Below are 14055 nucleotides of genomic sequence, written 5' to 3' on the forward strand. Positions count from 1 at the left end.
TCGAGACCCTGAAAAAGGACTTGGGTTTAGTTCAGCTCTATGTCACAAACCAAAAGCTCTGAGATAGAGTTACACACAATATGTCAGGCGGCATCTAAGGAGGGGAATAAACTATCAACATTTTAGGGCAAGACACTCATCAGGACTCTTTTCCATAGATGCTACCTGACTTGCTGAGCTCCTCCACCATTTTGTGTGTGTTTCTCTGGATTTTCAGCATCTGCAGAACCTCTTGTGTTCTGAGGAGGGAAAGTCCGAGGGGAGAAAGCGAAGGAGAGTAGACAGGTAGTGCAGAGCACCCCTGTAGCCATTCCCCTGAATAATCAGTTTACCGTCCTAGATGCTGTTGGTGAGGACGACCGACCAGGTGTGAGCCACGGTGGCAGGGCCTCTGGCACTGAGTCTGACCCTGTGGTGCAGAAGGATGGGATGGAGAAGAGGAGAGCTGTCGTCATTGGAGACTCTATAGTCAGGGGAGCAGACAGGAGATTTTGTGGACGTGAGAAGGAAACCCACATGGTTTGTTGCCTCCCGGGTGCCAGGATCCGGGATGTCTCTGACCGGGTGCATGACATCCTGGTACGAGAGGGAAAGCAACTAGAAATCGTGATACATGTTGGGACCAATGACATAGGCAGGGAGTTTGAGTTTCGGGAACTAGGCAGAAGGCTGAAGAACAGGACCTCAAGGGTGGCATTCTCAGGATTGCTGCCAGTACTACGTAATAGTGATGGTAAGAATTGGAGGAGATGGCAGTTGAATGCGTGGCTGAGGAGTTGGTGCAGGGGGCAGGGTTTTAGATTTTTGGACCACTGGGATCTCTTCTGGGGAAGGTGGGACCTGTACAGATTGGATGGGTTGCACCTGAACTCGAGGGGGAGCAATATCCTTGCTGGTAGGTTTGCTAGCATGGTTCGGGAGGGTTTAAACTAATTTGCAAGGGGGATGGGACCCGGAGCGATAGAGCAGTGAAAGAAGTGCATGGAGTAAAGCCAGATCTAACATATAGAGAGGCTTTGAGGAAAGAGCAGCAGAATAAAGGGTATAAAGGTAGTAAGGTAGAAGGGCTAAAGTGTGTGTACTTCAATGCAAGAAGCATCAGGAACAAAGGTGATGAACTGAGAGCTTGGATACATACATGGAATTATGATGTAGTGGCCATTACGGAGACTCGGCTGGCACCAGGGCAGGAATGGATTCTCAATATTCCTGGATTTCAGTGCTTTAAAAGGGATAGAGAGGGGGGGAAAGGGGAGCAGGGGTGGCATTACTGGTCAGGGATACTATTACAGCTGCAGAAAGGGTGGGTAATGTAGCAGGATCCTCTTTTGAGTCAGTATGGGTGGAAGTCAGGAACAGGAAGGGAGCAGTTACCCTACTGGGGTTATTCTATAGGCCCCCTGGTAGCAGCAGAGATACTGAGGAGCAGATTGGGAGGCAGATTTTGGAAAGGTGCAAAAATAACAGGGTTGTTATCATGGGTGACTTTAACTTCTCTAATATTGATTGGCACTTGATTAGTTCCAAGGGTTTAGATGGGGCAGAGTTTGTTAAATGTGTCCAGGATGGATTCCTGTCACAGTATGTTGACAGGCCGACTAGGGGGAATGCCATACTAGATCTAGTATTAGGTAATGAACCGGGTCAGGTCACAGATCTGTCAGTGGGGGACAGTGATCACTGCTCCCTGGCCTTTAGCATTATGATGGAAAAGAATAGAATCAGAGAGGACAGGAAAATTTTTAATTGGGGAAGGGCAACTTACGAGGCTGTAAGGGTAGAACTTGTGGGTGTGAATTGGGATGATGTTTTTGCAGGGAAATGTACTATGGACATGTGGTCGATGTTTAGGGATATCTTGCAGGATGTTAGGGATAAATTTGTCCTGGTGAGGAAGATAAAGAATGGGAGGGTGAAGGAACCATGGGTGACAAGTGAAGTGGAAAATCTAGTCAGGTGGAAGAAGGCAGCATACATGAGGTTTAGGAAGCAAGGATTAGATGGGTCTATTGAGGAATATAGGGTAGCAAGAAAGGAGCTTAAGAAGGGGCTGAGAAGAGCAAGAAGGGGGCATGAGAAGGCCTTGGCAAGTAGGGTAAAGGAAAACCCCAAGGCATTCTTCAATTATGTGAAGAACAAAAGGATGACAGGAGTGAAGGTAGGACCGATTAGAGATAAAAGTGGGAAGACGTGCCTGGAGGCTGTGGAAGTGAGCGAGGTCCTCAATGAATACTTATCTTCGGTATTCACCAATGAGAGGGAACTTGATGATGGTGAGGACAATATGAGTGAGGTTGATGTTCTGGAACATGTTGATATTAAGGGAGAGGAGGTGTTGGAGTTGTTAAAATACATTAGGACGGATAAATCCCCGGGGCCTGATGGAATATTCCCCAGGCTGCTCCACGAGGCGAGGGAAGAGATTGCTGAGCCTCTGGCTAGGATCTTTATGTCCTTGTTGTCCACAGGAATGGTACCAGAGGATTGGAGGGAGGCAAATGTTGTCCCCTTGTTCAAAAAAGGTAGTAGGGATAGTCCAGGTAATTATAGACCAGTGAGCCTTACGTCTGTGGTGGGAAAGCTGTTGGAAAAGATTCTTAGAGATAGGATCTTTGGGCATTTAGAGAATCATGGTCTGATCAGGGACAGTCAGCATGGCTTTGTGAAGGGCAGATCATGCCTAACAAGCCTGATAGAATTCTTTGAGGAGGTGACCAGGCATATAGATGAGAGTAGTGCAGTGGATGTGATCTACATGGATTTTAGTAAGGCATTTGACAAGGTTCCACAGGGTAGGCTTATTCAGAAAGTCAGAAGGCATGGGATCCAGGGAAGTTTGGCCAGGTGGATTCAGAATTGGCTTGCCTGCAGAAGGCAGAGGGTTGTGGTGGATGGAGTACATTCATATTGGAAGGTTGTGACTAGTGGTGTCCCACAAGGATCTGTTCTGGGACCTCTACTTTTCGTGATTTTTATTAACGACCTGGATGTGGGGGTAGTAGGGTGGGTTGGCAAGTTTGCAGATGACACAAAGGTTGGTGGTGTTGTAGGTAGTGTAGAGGATTGTCAAAGATTGCAGAGAGACATTGATAGGATGCATAAGTGGGCTGAGCAGTGGCAGATGGAGTTCAACCCGGAGAAGTGTGAGGTGGTACACTTTGGAAGGACAAACTCCAAGGCAGAGTACAAAGTAAATGGCAGGATACTTGGTAGTGTGGAGGAGCAGAGGGATCTGGGGGTACATGTCCACAGATCCCTGAAAGTTGCCTCACAGGTAGATAGGGTAGTTAAGAAAGCTTATGGGGTGTTAGCTTTCCTAAGTCAAGGGATAGAGTTTAAGAAACACGATGTAATGATGCAGCTCTATAAAACTCTAGTTAGGCCACACTTGGAGTACTGTGTCCAGTTCTGGTCGCCTCACTATTGGAAGGATGTGGAAGCATTGGAAAGGGTACAGAGGAAATTTACCAGGATGCTGCCTGGTTTAGAGAGTATGGATTATGATCAGAGATTAAGGGAGCTAGGGCTTTACTCTTTGGAGAGAAGGAGGATGAGAGGGGACATGATAGAGGTGTACAAGATATTAAGAGGAATAGACAGAGTGGACAGCCAGTGCCTCTTCCCCAGGGCACTACTGCTCAGTACAAGAGGACATGGCTTTAAGTTAAGGGGAGGGAAGTTCAAGGGGGATATTAGAGGAAGGTTTTTCACTCAGAGAGTGGTTGGTGCGTGGAATGCACTGCCTGAGTCAGTGGTGGAGGCAGAGACACTAGTGAAGTTTAAGAGACTACTAGACAGGTATATGGAGGAATTTAAGGTGGGGGGTTATATGGGAGGCAGGGTTTGAGGGTCGGCACAACATTGTGGGCTGAAGGGCCTGTAATGTGCTGTACTATTCTATGTACTTCTATGTTTGAAATAAAGTTGTTCCTTGAATGAATAATAAACTTGGGCAGCAAAGATCTCTGTGTCAATACTGTTCATAGAAGTATCAGATTATTTAAATAGAAAGAGGCTATTTGGCCCATTTTAACTGAGCCAACATTTTGAAAGTTATCAGAACTAAATATTAATGTTTAAATTATCATCATCATCATCATGTGCCATGTCATTATGACGTGACGATCGTTGTCTTGACCATGACTATTCTTGGCAAATTTCATCTTCTGGGTAGTGCCTTTACAAGTTGGGTGACCTCAGCCATTATCTTCAGAGATTGTCTGCCTGGTCAACTTAACCAGGACTTGTGATGTGCACCAGCTGCTCATACGACCATCCACCACCTGCTCCCATGGCTTTATGTGACCCTGATCGGGGGTGGGAAATATAAAGGGCTGGAGAAGAAGGAATCTGATAGGAGAGGAGAGCATAACATGAAATTCAGGGAAGAAGGAGGGGCACTAGAGGGAGGTGATAGGTAGGTGAGGAAAGGAGATAAGAGGCCAGAGTGGGAAATAGAAGAGGAAAGGGGGAAGGAAAACATTTTTTACCGGAAGGAGAAACGGATATTCTTACCATCAGGTTGGAGGCTAACTAGATGGAAGATGAGGTGTCGCTCCTCCACCCTGAGAGTGGCAAAGAGGAGGCTATGGACAAACATGTCAGAATGAGAATGGGGATAGGGATAGGAATGAAAATGGTTGGTCATTGTGAAATTCCGCTTTTGGTGGATAGAGGATCCGCAGAATCTCTAGGGTTCACTCTATCTATGTCTCTTATGATCTTGTACATCTCTACAAAGTCACCTTCAGGTTATGAGGGAGGTTACACAGATCTCAGAGCTCAGGCTACTGAAAGCAGTGCCCAATGGTGGAGCCATGAGAAGTTGGAAGAGCACAGTAATGTGCCGAACCCTACGATGCACTGGGCAGTTCTGATGGGGCAAGTACTCCCTTTCTATCTGAGAACATAGATGTTAAACGCTACATCGCATTACAGGCTGGTTAAATGTAAGGTTTTACCTGGATAAACTCCAGACCGGAACTGTATACGTTGATGACCCACAGCTTAGCATGTTTAACTAATTCATTCATTAATTAGTATTTATTTGGAGATTCTGTGTGGAACAGGCCCTCCTGGCCTTTGAGTTGCACTGCCCGGCAACCCCCAATTTAACCCTAGCCTAAGTATGGGACAATTTATAATAACCAATTAACCTATGAAACAGTACGTCTTTGGACTGTGGGAGGAAACTGGAGCACCTGGAGAAAACCCAAGCATTCCACGGGGAGGACACACATTTTCCTGGCAGATGACATCAGAATGAAACTCCGAAATTTGACGCCCTGAGCTGTATATAGCATCATGCTAACCACCACATTACAGTGGTTTAAGGAGGAGAAGTGATGTGTATCTTAGCTATGCAAGAGGACCTTATCTGTATACACCCAGTGGTTGCTTTATCAGATACACCTGCAAAGCTGCTTGTTAATGCAAATATCTAATCAGTCAATCACGTAGCAAAACTAAATCCATAAAAGCACAGAACATGGTCAAGAGGTTCAGCTTTTGTTCGGGCCAAACATCAGAATGGGGCAGAAATGTGATCTAAATGACTTTGACCCTAGAATGATTGTTGGTGCCAGGTGGGGTGGTTTGAGTATCTCAGAAACTGCTGATCTTCTGAGATTTTCACACACAGCAGTCTCTAGAGTTTACAGAGAATGGTGCAAAAAACAAAACAGTTCTGTGGGCAAAAATGCCTTGTAAGAGGTAGAGGAGAACAGCCAGGCTGGTTCAAGCTGACAGGAAGGTGAGAGTAACTCAAATAACCACACGTTAAACAGTAGCCTGCAGAGAAGTACTTCTGAATGCACAACACATCTAAGCTTGAAGTGGATTTTCTACAGCAGCAGGAGACAACAAATGTACACAGTGCCACTTTATTGGCTACACTCCTGTACCTAGTAGAGTGGTCACTAAGTGCATGGGTCTTAAATGTAGTGAGTGTGTTAGATTGGATTTACTACCTCCCTAGCAGCGAGTCCTGGCCGGAGGTTCCTATTAAAGTGGCCGTGGGTATATATTATTCAGCAGCTCACTTGTCACACGTGCACAGGGTGATAGATTCCACAAGGTGCAGAAAATTACAGATATGACCAGCAAACAGGTCATCAAACTAAATGGCAACACCAGCAGTCTTTGACCTAGTAGTTTGTTCTCTCTAGAGATGTAGACCAATGTTATCAACTGAATATTTCTGTAACTCATTCAACCAAGTAAGTCCTCCAGTAGACACTACTTATACAATGTGTATCCAATAGAGAGAGAGAGAGAGAGAGAGGGAGAGTCAGAGACACAGAGACAAAGAGACATTGAGATAGAGGAGAGAGAGAGAGAGAGAGAGAGAGAGAGAGAGAGAGAGAGAGAGAGAGAGAGAGAGGGAGAGTCAGAGACACAGAGACAAAGAGACATTGAGATATTGAGATAGAGGAGAGAGAGAGAGAGAGAGAGAGAGAGAGAGAGAGAGAGAGAAAGAGAGAGAGAGAGAGAGAGAGAGAGAGAGAGGAGAGAGAGACAGGGATGAAGAAAGGGGGAGAGAGAATTTGATCCCTAGTAAACAGTTACCTATCCAATGAGAATCCAATTGAGAGAGTGTGCACACCAGAGAGAGAGAGAGAGAGAGAGAGAGAGTCAGAGACACAGAGACAAAGATAAATTGAGACAGAGAGAGAGAGAGAGAGAGAGTGGAGAGACAGGGATGAAGAAAGGGGGAGAGAGAATTTGATCCCTAGTAAACAGTTACCTATCCAATGAGAATCCAATTGAGAGAGTGTGCACACGAGAGGGGGGGGGGGGGAGAGAGAGAGAGAGAAAGAGAGAGGGAGAAAGAGAACTTATATTCTTAGACACCTCTGCCATGGGGAAGCGTTTCTCACTATCTACCTTACCAACGCTGCTTACAATTACGTATCAGGTCCTGTCCTGTCCTCACCAATATCTCTTCAAAAAAACTCAATGAATTCAGTGACCGCCCCCCTCCGCCCCACCGGGCTCATATGGAAACTTGGCTCGTAGCCGGCCCTGCTAACAGTCACAGGGTTCAGTGGTGAGGAGGCCACCTTTCATAAACAATATACATCAGGGTCGATTTGGGTTCAAGCAAACAGGAACATCACAATGGTCTGATTAAAGAAACCTCGATTTGAGCAAATGCTGTGTAAATACTGCCCATACACAATTATCAGTCGGCAAGAAATAACAGATCGCACTGCATAAAATTACAAAGAAAGCATATTTACAAATCTCAGCTAATCGAACAGTTTTTGGGAGAAAAGAAAAGAGAAAAAAATAAAAGGGCCCATCACATTGTAATCTGTGAATTTGTGGAATTCATTGCCCTGAATGGCTGTGGGGGGGGCAAGTCATTTAATATTTAAAGTGGAGATTGACAGGTTCTTGATTAGTAAGGGTGTCAAAGGCCAAAGGAGGGGGAAGGCAGGAAAACAGGATTAAGAGGGATAGTAAATCAGCCATGATGGATTGGTGTAGAAGACTTGATGGACCAAATGGCCCAATTCTACTCCAGTGTTTTATGGTCTTATGTGACAAATTGACCCACTAACCTGTATGTCTTTGGAGTGTGCACGGAGACCCGAGCAGTGGAGGAAACCCACACGGTCATGGGGAGAACATACAGACGGTGGCATAATTGAATCCAGGTCACTGTCTCTGGAATGGCATCATGCTAACCGCTCCACTACCGTACAACCTGGTTATTTAACCAGCATGTTATCACCCCTACCGTTGCCATTGGTGCAATATGAGCGTGTGCAGAAACAGAGGGAGCAGTAGAGGTGCTGAGTATAAGGGTAAGTGTGTCTTGCTACACCTAGAGATACGCTTCATGTATTGTGTGCAGATCTGGTGTTGCAGGAGCTTTCTATCTTAACTTTTCATCAAAAGCCACACCTCTATGCAATCAGTCCCCACTCAGCGAGCCCACGGGTCTGATTTCACACATCTGCTCTCCCCATTACAGGAAGGGTGTGGAGACTGCGCTGAGGGTGCAGAGGAGGTTTACCAGGATGCTGGTTTACCATTGAAGGGTCTCGGCCTGAAACGTCGACTGTTCACTCTTTTCCATAGATGCTGCCTGACCTGCTGAGTTCCTACAGCATTTTGTGTGTGTTGCTCGAACACTGCCTGGATTAGAGGGTATGTGCTATGAAGAATGGCTGTTCTCCCTAAAAAGTCAGAGGCTGAGAAGGCGTGATAGAAGTTTTTCAAAATGTGAGAGGCATAAGTAGGATTAACAGTCAGAATCTTTTCCCAATGTGCAGATGTCAAACACCAGAGGGCATGCTTTGAAGATTTAGGAGGGGGAGGTGTGGGGGCAATTTTAAAGGTGATGTGAGGGTCAGGTTTTTTATACCGAGAGTGGTAGGTGCCTGGAATAAGTTATCAGGGGTAGTAGTGGAAGCAGTTTGGTAGCTTTTAAGAAACTTTTAGTTAGACACACAAATATGAAAGGAATAGAGGGATATGGATGATACATAGGAGGAAGACATTTAGTATAAAAAAACAAGAGATTCTGCAGATGCTAGAAAGTTGGAGCAACAGACACAAAATGTTGGAGAAACTCAGCAGGTCAGGCAGCATCTATAGAGAGGAATAAAGAATTGATGTTTCAGGCCAAGACGTATAAATTGGCACAACACTGTGGGCGGAATGGCCTGTCCAGTTTTATGTTCCATGTTCTAAAAATGTTGCAAATATTCCAAATGCTGCCTCAGGGATCAGACGGAATCAGATCGATTTCACTGACAACAACCCCACATTACCAGTGGTACTAAAACTAAACAGGAATGATGTGAATTCCAGAGACCAGCAATGCTGGCAATGAGTGGCAGTGGTCAGTGTGTGTGACCCGATGTTTTACTGAACTATGACATCCCCCCCAGCAGAGGGCAACATTGTGCCTCCCTCACATAGGGCCCACTCACAGTTACCCTCCTAGTGGGTTGTCAAAGACAGCTTCTCCAATCCGTTTTCATTAAGTACGGAAAACAAAAGGAAGAAATATAAACCTATGTGAACAGTACAGTCTCTGCTCTTTTCATGTTCAAAAAACCTTCTCCTTTTGCTGTATCCAGTTCTATTATCCAATGATTATATTATACCCAAATTAACGGTTAAAAACAAATTGAATGTGTGTGTGTGTGTGTGTGTCTGATTTTCTTGCAGAGATCTCACTGCTTCACTGTTTAGACTGGGAGACGGTGACCATGAGCACTTTCTCCTTTTAATTTAGCTTCCTCATTGTCAGTCAGCTTCTATCTGATCCCGGAGACATACTGTACATACGGAATTTCAATCTCTCTCTCTCTCCCTCTCTCTCTCTCTGTCCTTCCAGATGCTGTTCCTTCCAGTCTGATGTTCTTGGTGATGTTGGGTTTGGGATTAATCTCAGCTGGTGTGGGCAGCTCACTGGAAATTCCTTGCGGAAGAAACCTGACAACAAGGAACCTGGGAATGAGAAAGGCAGAGTTGATGTCTCAGGGTTGCCCTATCTGTGTTGAGGTATTCGGGGAGGTTTCCAATAACGGGGGAGTCTAGGACCAGAGGCACAGCCTCAGAACAGAAGGCCACCCCTTTAGAACAGCAATGAGCAGGAATTTCTTTAGGCAGAGGATGGTGAATCTGTGGAATTCGTTGCCGCAGAAGGCTGAGAAGGCCAAGTCATCATGTATATTTAAAGTGAGGTTGATAGATTCTTGATTAGTCAGGGCATTAAAGGTTACGGGGAAAAGGCAGGAGGTCATGATAGAATGGCGGAGCAGAATTGATATACTGAATGGTGTAATTCTGTTCCTATATTTTATGTTATTATGATGTCTGGGGAGATGTCTAGATGAAGGTGTCTGGTGGATGTTCCAGGGGAGGTGTCTAAGTTCAAGGTGTCTGCGGGAGGAGTCTGAGTCCAAGGTGTGTTAGGGGTCAAAGTGTCTGGGTTGGGGTGTCGGGGGTCGAAGTGTCTGGGTTGGGGTGTCAGGGGTCAAAGTGTCTGGGTTGGGGTGTCAGGGGTCGAAGTGTCTGGGTTGAGGTGTCTGGGGTCGAAGTGTCTGGGGATGAGATGTCTGGGTTGGGGTGTCAGGGGTCGAAGTGTCTGGGTTGAGGTGTCTGGGGTCGAAGTGTCTGGGGATGAGATGTCTGGGTTGGGGTGTCAGGGGTCGAAGTGTCTGGGTTGAGGTGTCTGGGGATGAGATGTTTGGGTACAGGTGTGAAGTAAGTATGTGAAGACATGGAGGGTCAATTAGGCTTTAGATGATCTGAGCAATGGGTTTAACGTGCACGAAACAACACACCCTAATGCCTTCACCATTGTTTTGGGAGATTTTAACCAGGCCAGACTGAAAAAATCACTAAGCAATGACCATCAACAGATCACCTGCAATACCAGAGGAAACAACACACTGGACCATTGTTACACCACCATCAAGATTGCCTACAGTGCTATTCCACGCCCTCACCTCGGGAAGTCTGATCACCTGGCTGTACTCCTACTCCCTGAGTATAGGCAGAGACTGAAGACTGCAGCACCAGCAGTGAGGACCAAGAAGGTTTGGACAAGGGAAGCACAGAAGCACCTACGGGACTGCTTTGAATCAGTGGACTGGACTGTATTCAGGGATTCATCTTTGAACCTGGATGAGTATGCTGCAGTTGTTACTGACTTCATTAAAACCTGTGTGGATAAGTGTGTGCCCACAAAGACTTACTATACATTCCAAACCAAAAGCCGTGGATGAACCAGGAGGTACGTTGTCTGCTGAAGGCTGGATCTGTGACATTCAAGTCCGGCAACCCAGCCCTGTACCAGAAAACCAGGTATGATTTGCGGAGGGCTATTTCAAGGGCAAAGAAACAGTTTCTAACAAGGTTGGAGGTAATATCGGATGCATGGCAACTCTGGCAGGGTCTGCAAGACATTACTTCCTACAAAGTGAAACCCAATATCATGAATGGCAGCGATGCTTCACTACCAGATGAACTCAGTGCCTTCAATGCCCACTTTGAAAGGGAGAACACAACTACAGCTGTGAAGATCCCTGCTGCACCTGATGACCCTGTGATCTCTGTCTCGGAGGCCGATGTTAGGCTGTCTTTAAAGAGAGTGAACCCTTGTAAGGTGGAAGGTCCAGATTACCTGGTAGGGATCTGAAAACCTGTGCCACCCAACTAGCGGGAGTATTCATGGACATTTTCAACCTCTCACTGCTATGGGTGGAAGTTTCCACTTGCTGCAAAAAGGCAACAATTATGCCAGTGCCTAAGAACAAAAATGTGGGCTGCCTTAATGATTTTTACCCGGTAGCTCCCACATCGACAGTGACAAAATGCCTTGAGAGGTTGGTCATGACTAGACTGAACTCCTGCCTCAGCAAGGACCTGGACCCATTGCAATTTGCCTATCGTTACAATAGGTCAATGGCAGACACAGTTTTAATGGCTCTCCACATGGCTTTAGACCCCCTGGACAACACAAACACCTGTGTCAGGATGCTGTTCACCGACTATAGCTCACCATTTAATGCCATCAGTCTCACAATCCTGATCGAGAAGTTGCAGAACTTGGGCCTCTGTCCCTCCCTCTGCAATTGGATCCTCGACTTCCTAACTAGAAGACCACAGTCGGTGCGGATTGGTAACATCTCCTCCTCGCTGACGATCAACACTGGTGCACCTCAGGAGTGTGTGGTTAGCCCACTGCTCCATTCTCTCTATACCCAACACTGTGTGGCTAGGCATAGCTCAACTACCATCTATAAATTTGCAGACGATTCAACCATTGTTGGTAGAATCTCAGGTGGTGATGAGAGGGCATACAGGAGTGAGATACACCAACTAGTGGAATGGTGTCGCAGCAACAACTTAGCACTCAATGTCAGTAAGACGAAGGAGCTGATTGTGGACTTCAGGAAGGGCAAGACAAAGGATCACATACCAATCCTCATAGAGGGATCAGAAGTGGAGAGAGTGAGCAGTTTCAAGTTCCTGTGTGTCAAGATCTCTGAGGATCTAACCTGGTCCCAACATATCGATGCAGTTATAAAGAAGGCAAGACAGCAGGTATACTTCATTAGGAGTTTGAAGAGATTTGGCTTGTCAACAAATACACTCAAAAACTTCTATAGTTGTACCATGGAGAGCATTCTGACAGGCTGCATCACTGTCTGATACGGGGGGGGGGGGGGGGTGCTACTGCACAGGACCAAAAGAAGCTGCAAAGGGTTGTAAATCTAGTCAGGTCCATCTTGGATACTAGCCTACAAAGTACCCAGGATATCTTTAGTGAGCAGTGTCTCAGAATGGCAGTGTCCATTGTGAAGGACCCCCAGCATCCAGGGCATACCCTTTTCTCACTGTTGCTATCAGGTAGGAGGTACAGAAGCCTGAAGGCACACACTCAGCAATTCAGGAACAGCTTCTTCTCCTCTGCTACCTGATTCCTAAATGGACATTAAAACCTTGGACCTTACCTCACTTTTTCTTAATATGTTCTTTGCATGTTTTTAATCTATTCAATATATGTATACTGTAATTTATTTATTATTATTATTTTTTCCTGTTCTAGATTATGTATTGCATTGAACTGCTGCTGCTAAGTTAACAAATTTCACGTCACATGCCAGTGATAATAAACCTAATTCTGATTCTGATTCAAGCTGTTTCTCAGAACCACACCAGAGTTACCCTCTGTGATATGTTAACAGTAAAACCACGAACACACAGCAGCACAAGCACACAGATGGAAAGATTTGGAAACATCCTTTCAGCCCTTCGAGTCTGCCCCACCATTCACTGCGATCACCGCTGATTATCCAGTTTGGTTCCCTCTTCCAGTTGAGCAGTGATTCCTGTGGTTAATGACCAGGAATCCCGGGATCAAAATTCCTTGTGGGCACGAAGTACGAGGGCCGGTGACTTCCAGGTTGTTAAGTCCCACGCAATGTTCCCTCTAAGGTGTGCGCGTGTGCACGCAATACATCTTTTGCTACCATTGCACGAAGGAATTTAAACTGTGCACAAAAGGTTGCCCCCCTCTTCCTCGTTGGAATGTCAAGTATATTTCACAATCGAACACAATCACATTTCCTTCCCCGGTTTCTGATGCAGATGGTGTTGACAACATGGAGTTTGCAATGACTTGTCTGCAGATTTTAGAGCTGGCTTATTTATACTCCTTTTATTGAAGACAGCTTGGGTTTACTTCCACTTAAAATTCAGTGCGCGCATGCTGTTGTCACTGGGCAAAAAAATTGCACAGCACAAGATTTTTCCACACACTGGTCATTCCAAACTAAAGGGAACATTGGTCCCATCGTTGGAAGTCTGGGTGAGTCCAGAGTTTGAAGCCTGGAGTTCTAAGTTGCTGTTTAGTGGACTTGATACAGTTGATACTGAAGGCCAAAGCCCTATGGTCAAAGGCCATATTTAGTGTGTCCAGAAGTCGGAGACCTGACGTCTGCAGGTCTGGGGCAGAGACAAAACTCCCAGTCTTGGGTCAGAAACCGTATGATTCCCAAGTCTAAGGCCCAGAGTTCAAAAGTCCTGTGATTGGCGACTCTTGGGGCTACTGGGTTGGTGGATCTGGAAGTCAGCGGCCCATCGCCCGCGTGTCTGTAGGCCATGGACTGAAGCTAGAGGCCCAAAGGCAGCCAGACGTGGGTTTGGAGGACTGTCGGTGTGTGGGAGCGGGTGGGTGGGAGGCAGAAAAGGGGCTTGTTTTGCTGTTGTTGTTATTGCTGTTGCTTGTGCTGTGCTGCTGAACGTTGTCGGCATCCTATGTTGGTACAGGAATGTGTGGCAACACTTGCAGGCTCCCCCAGCACATCCTTAGGTTATGATGGTAATTAACACGAACCATGCATCTCACTGTGTGTTTGTTTGTTTGTTTATTTATTAGAGATACAGTTTGGAACAGGCCTTTCCAGCACAATTAGCTGAACTGCCCAGCAACCCACTTATTTAACCCTAGCCTAATCACAGTTCAATTTACAATGACCAATTAACCTGCTAACTGGTATGTCTTTGGGATGTGCGAGGAAACAC

This window comes from Hemitrygon akajei, chromosome 4, assembly GCF_048418815.1.
Source record: "Hemitrygon akajei chromosome 4, sHemAka1.3, whole genome shotgun sequence".
Classification (NCBI taxonomy): Eukaryota; Metazoa; Chordata; class Chondrichthyes; order Myliobatiformes; family Dasyatidae; genus Hemitrygon; species Hemitrygon akajei.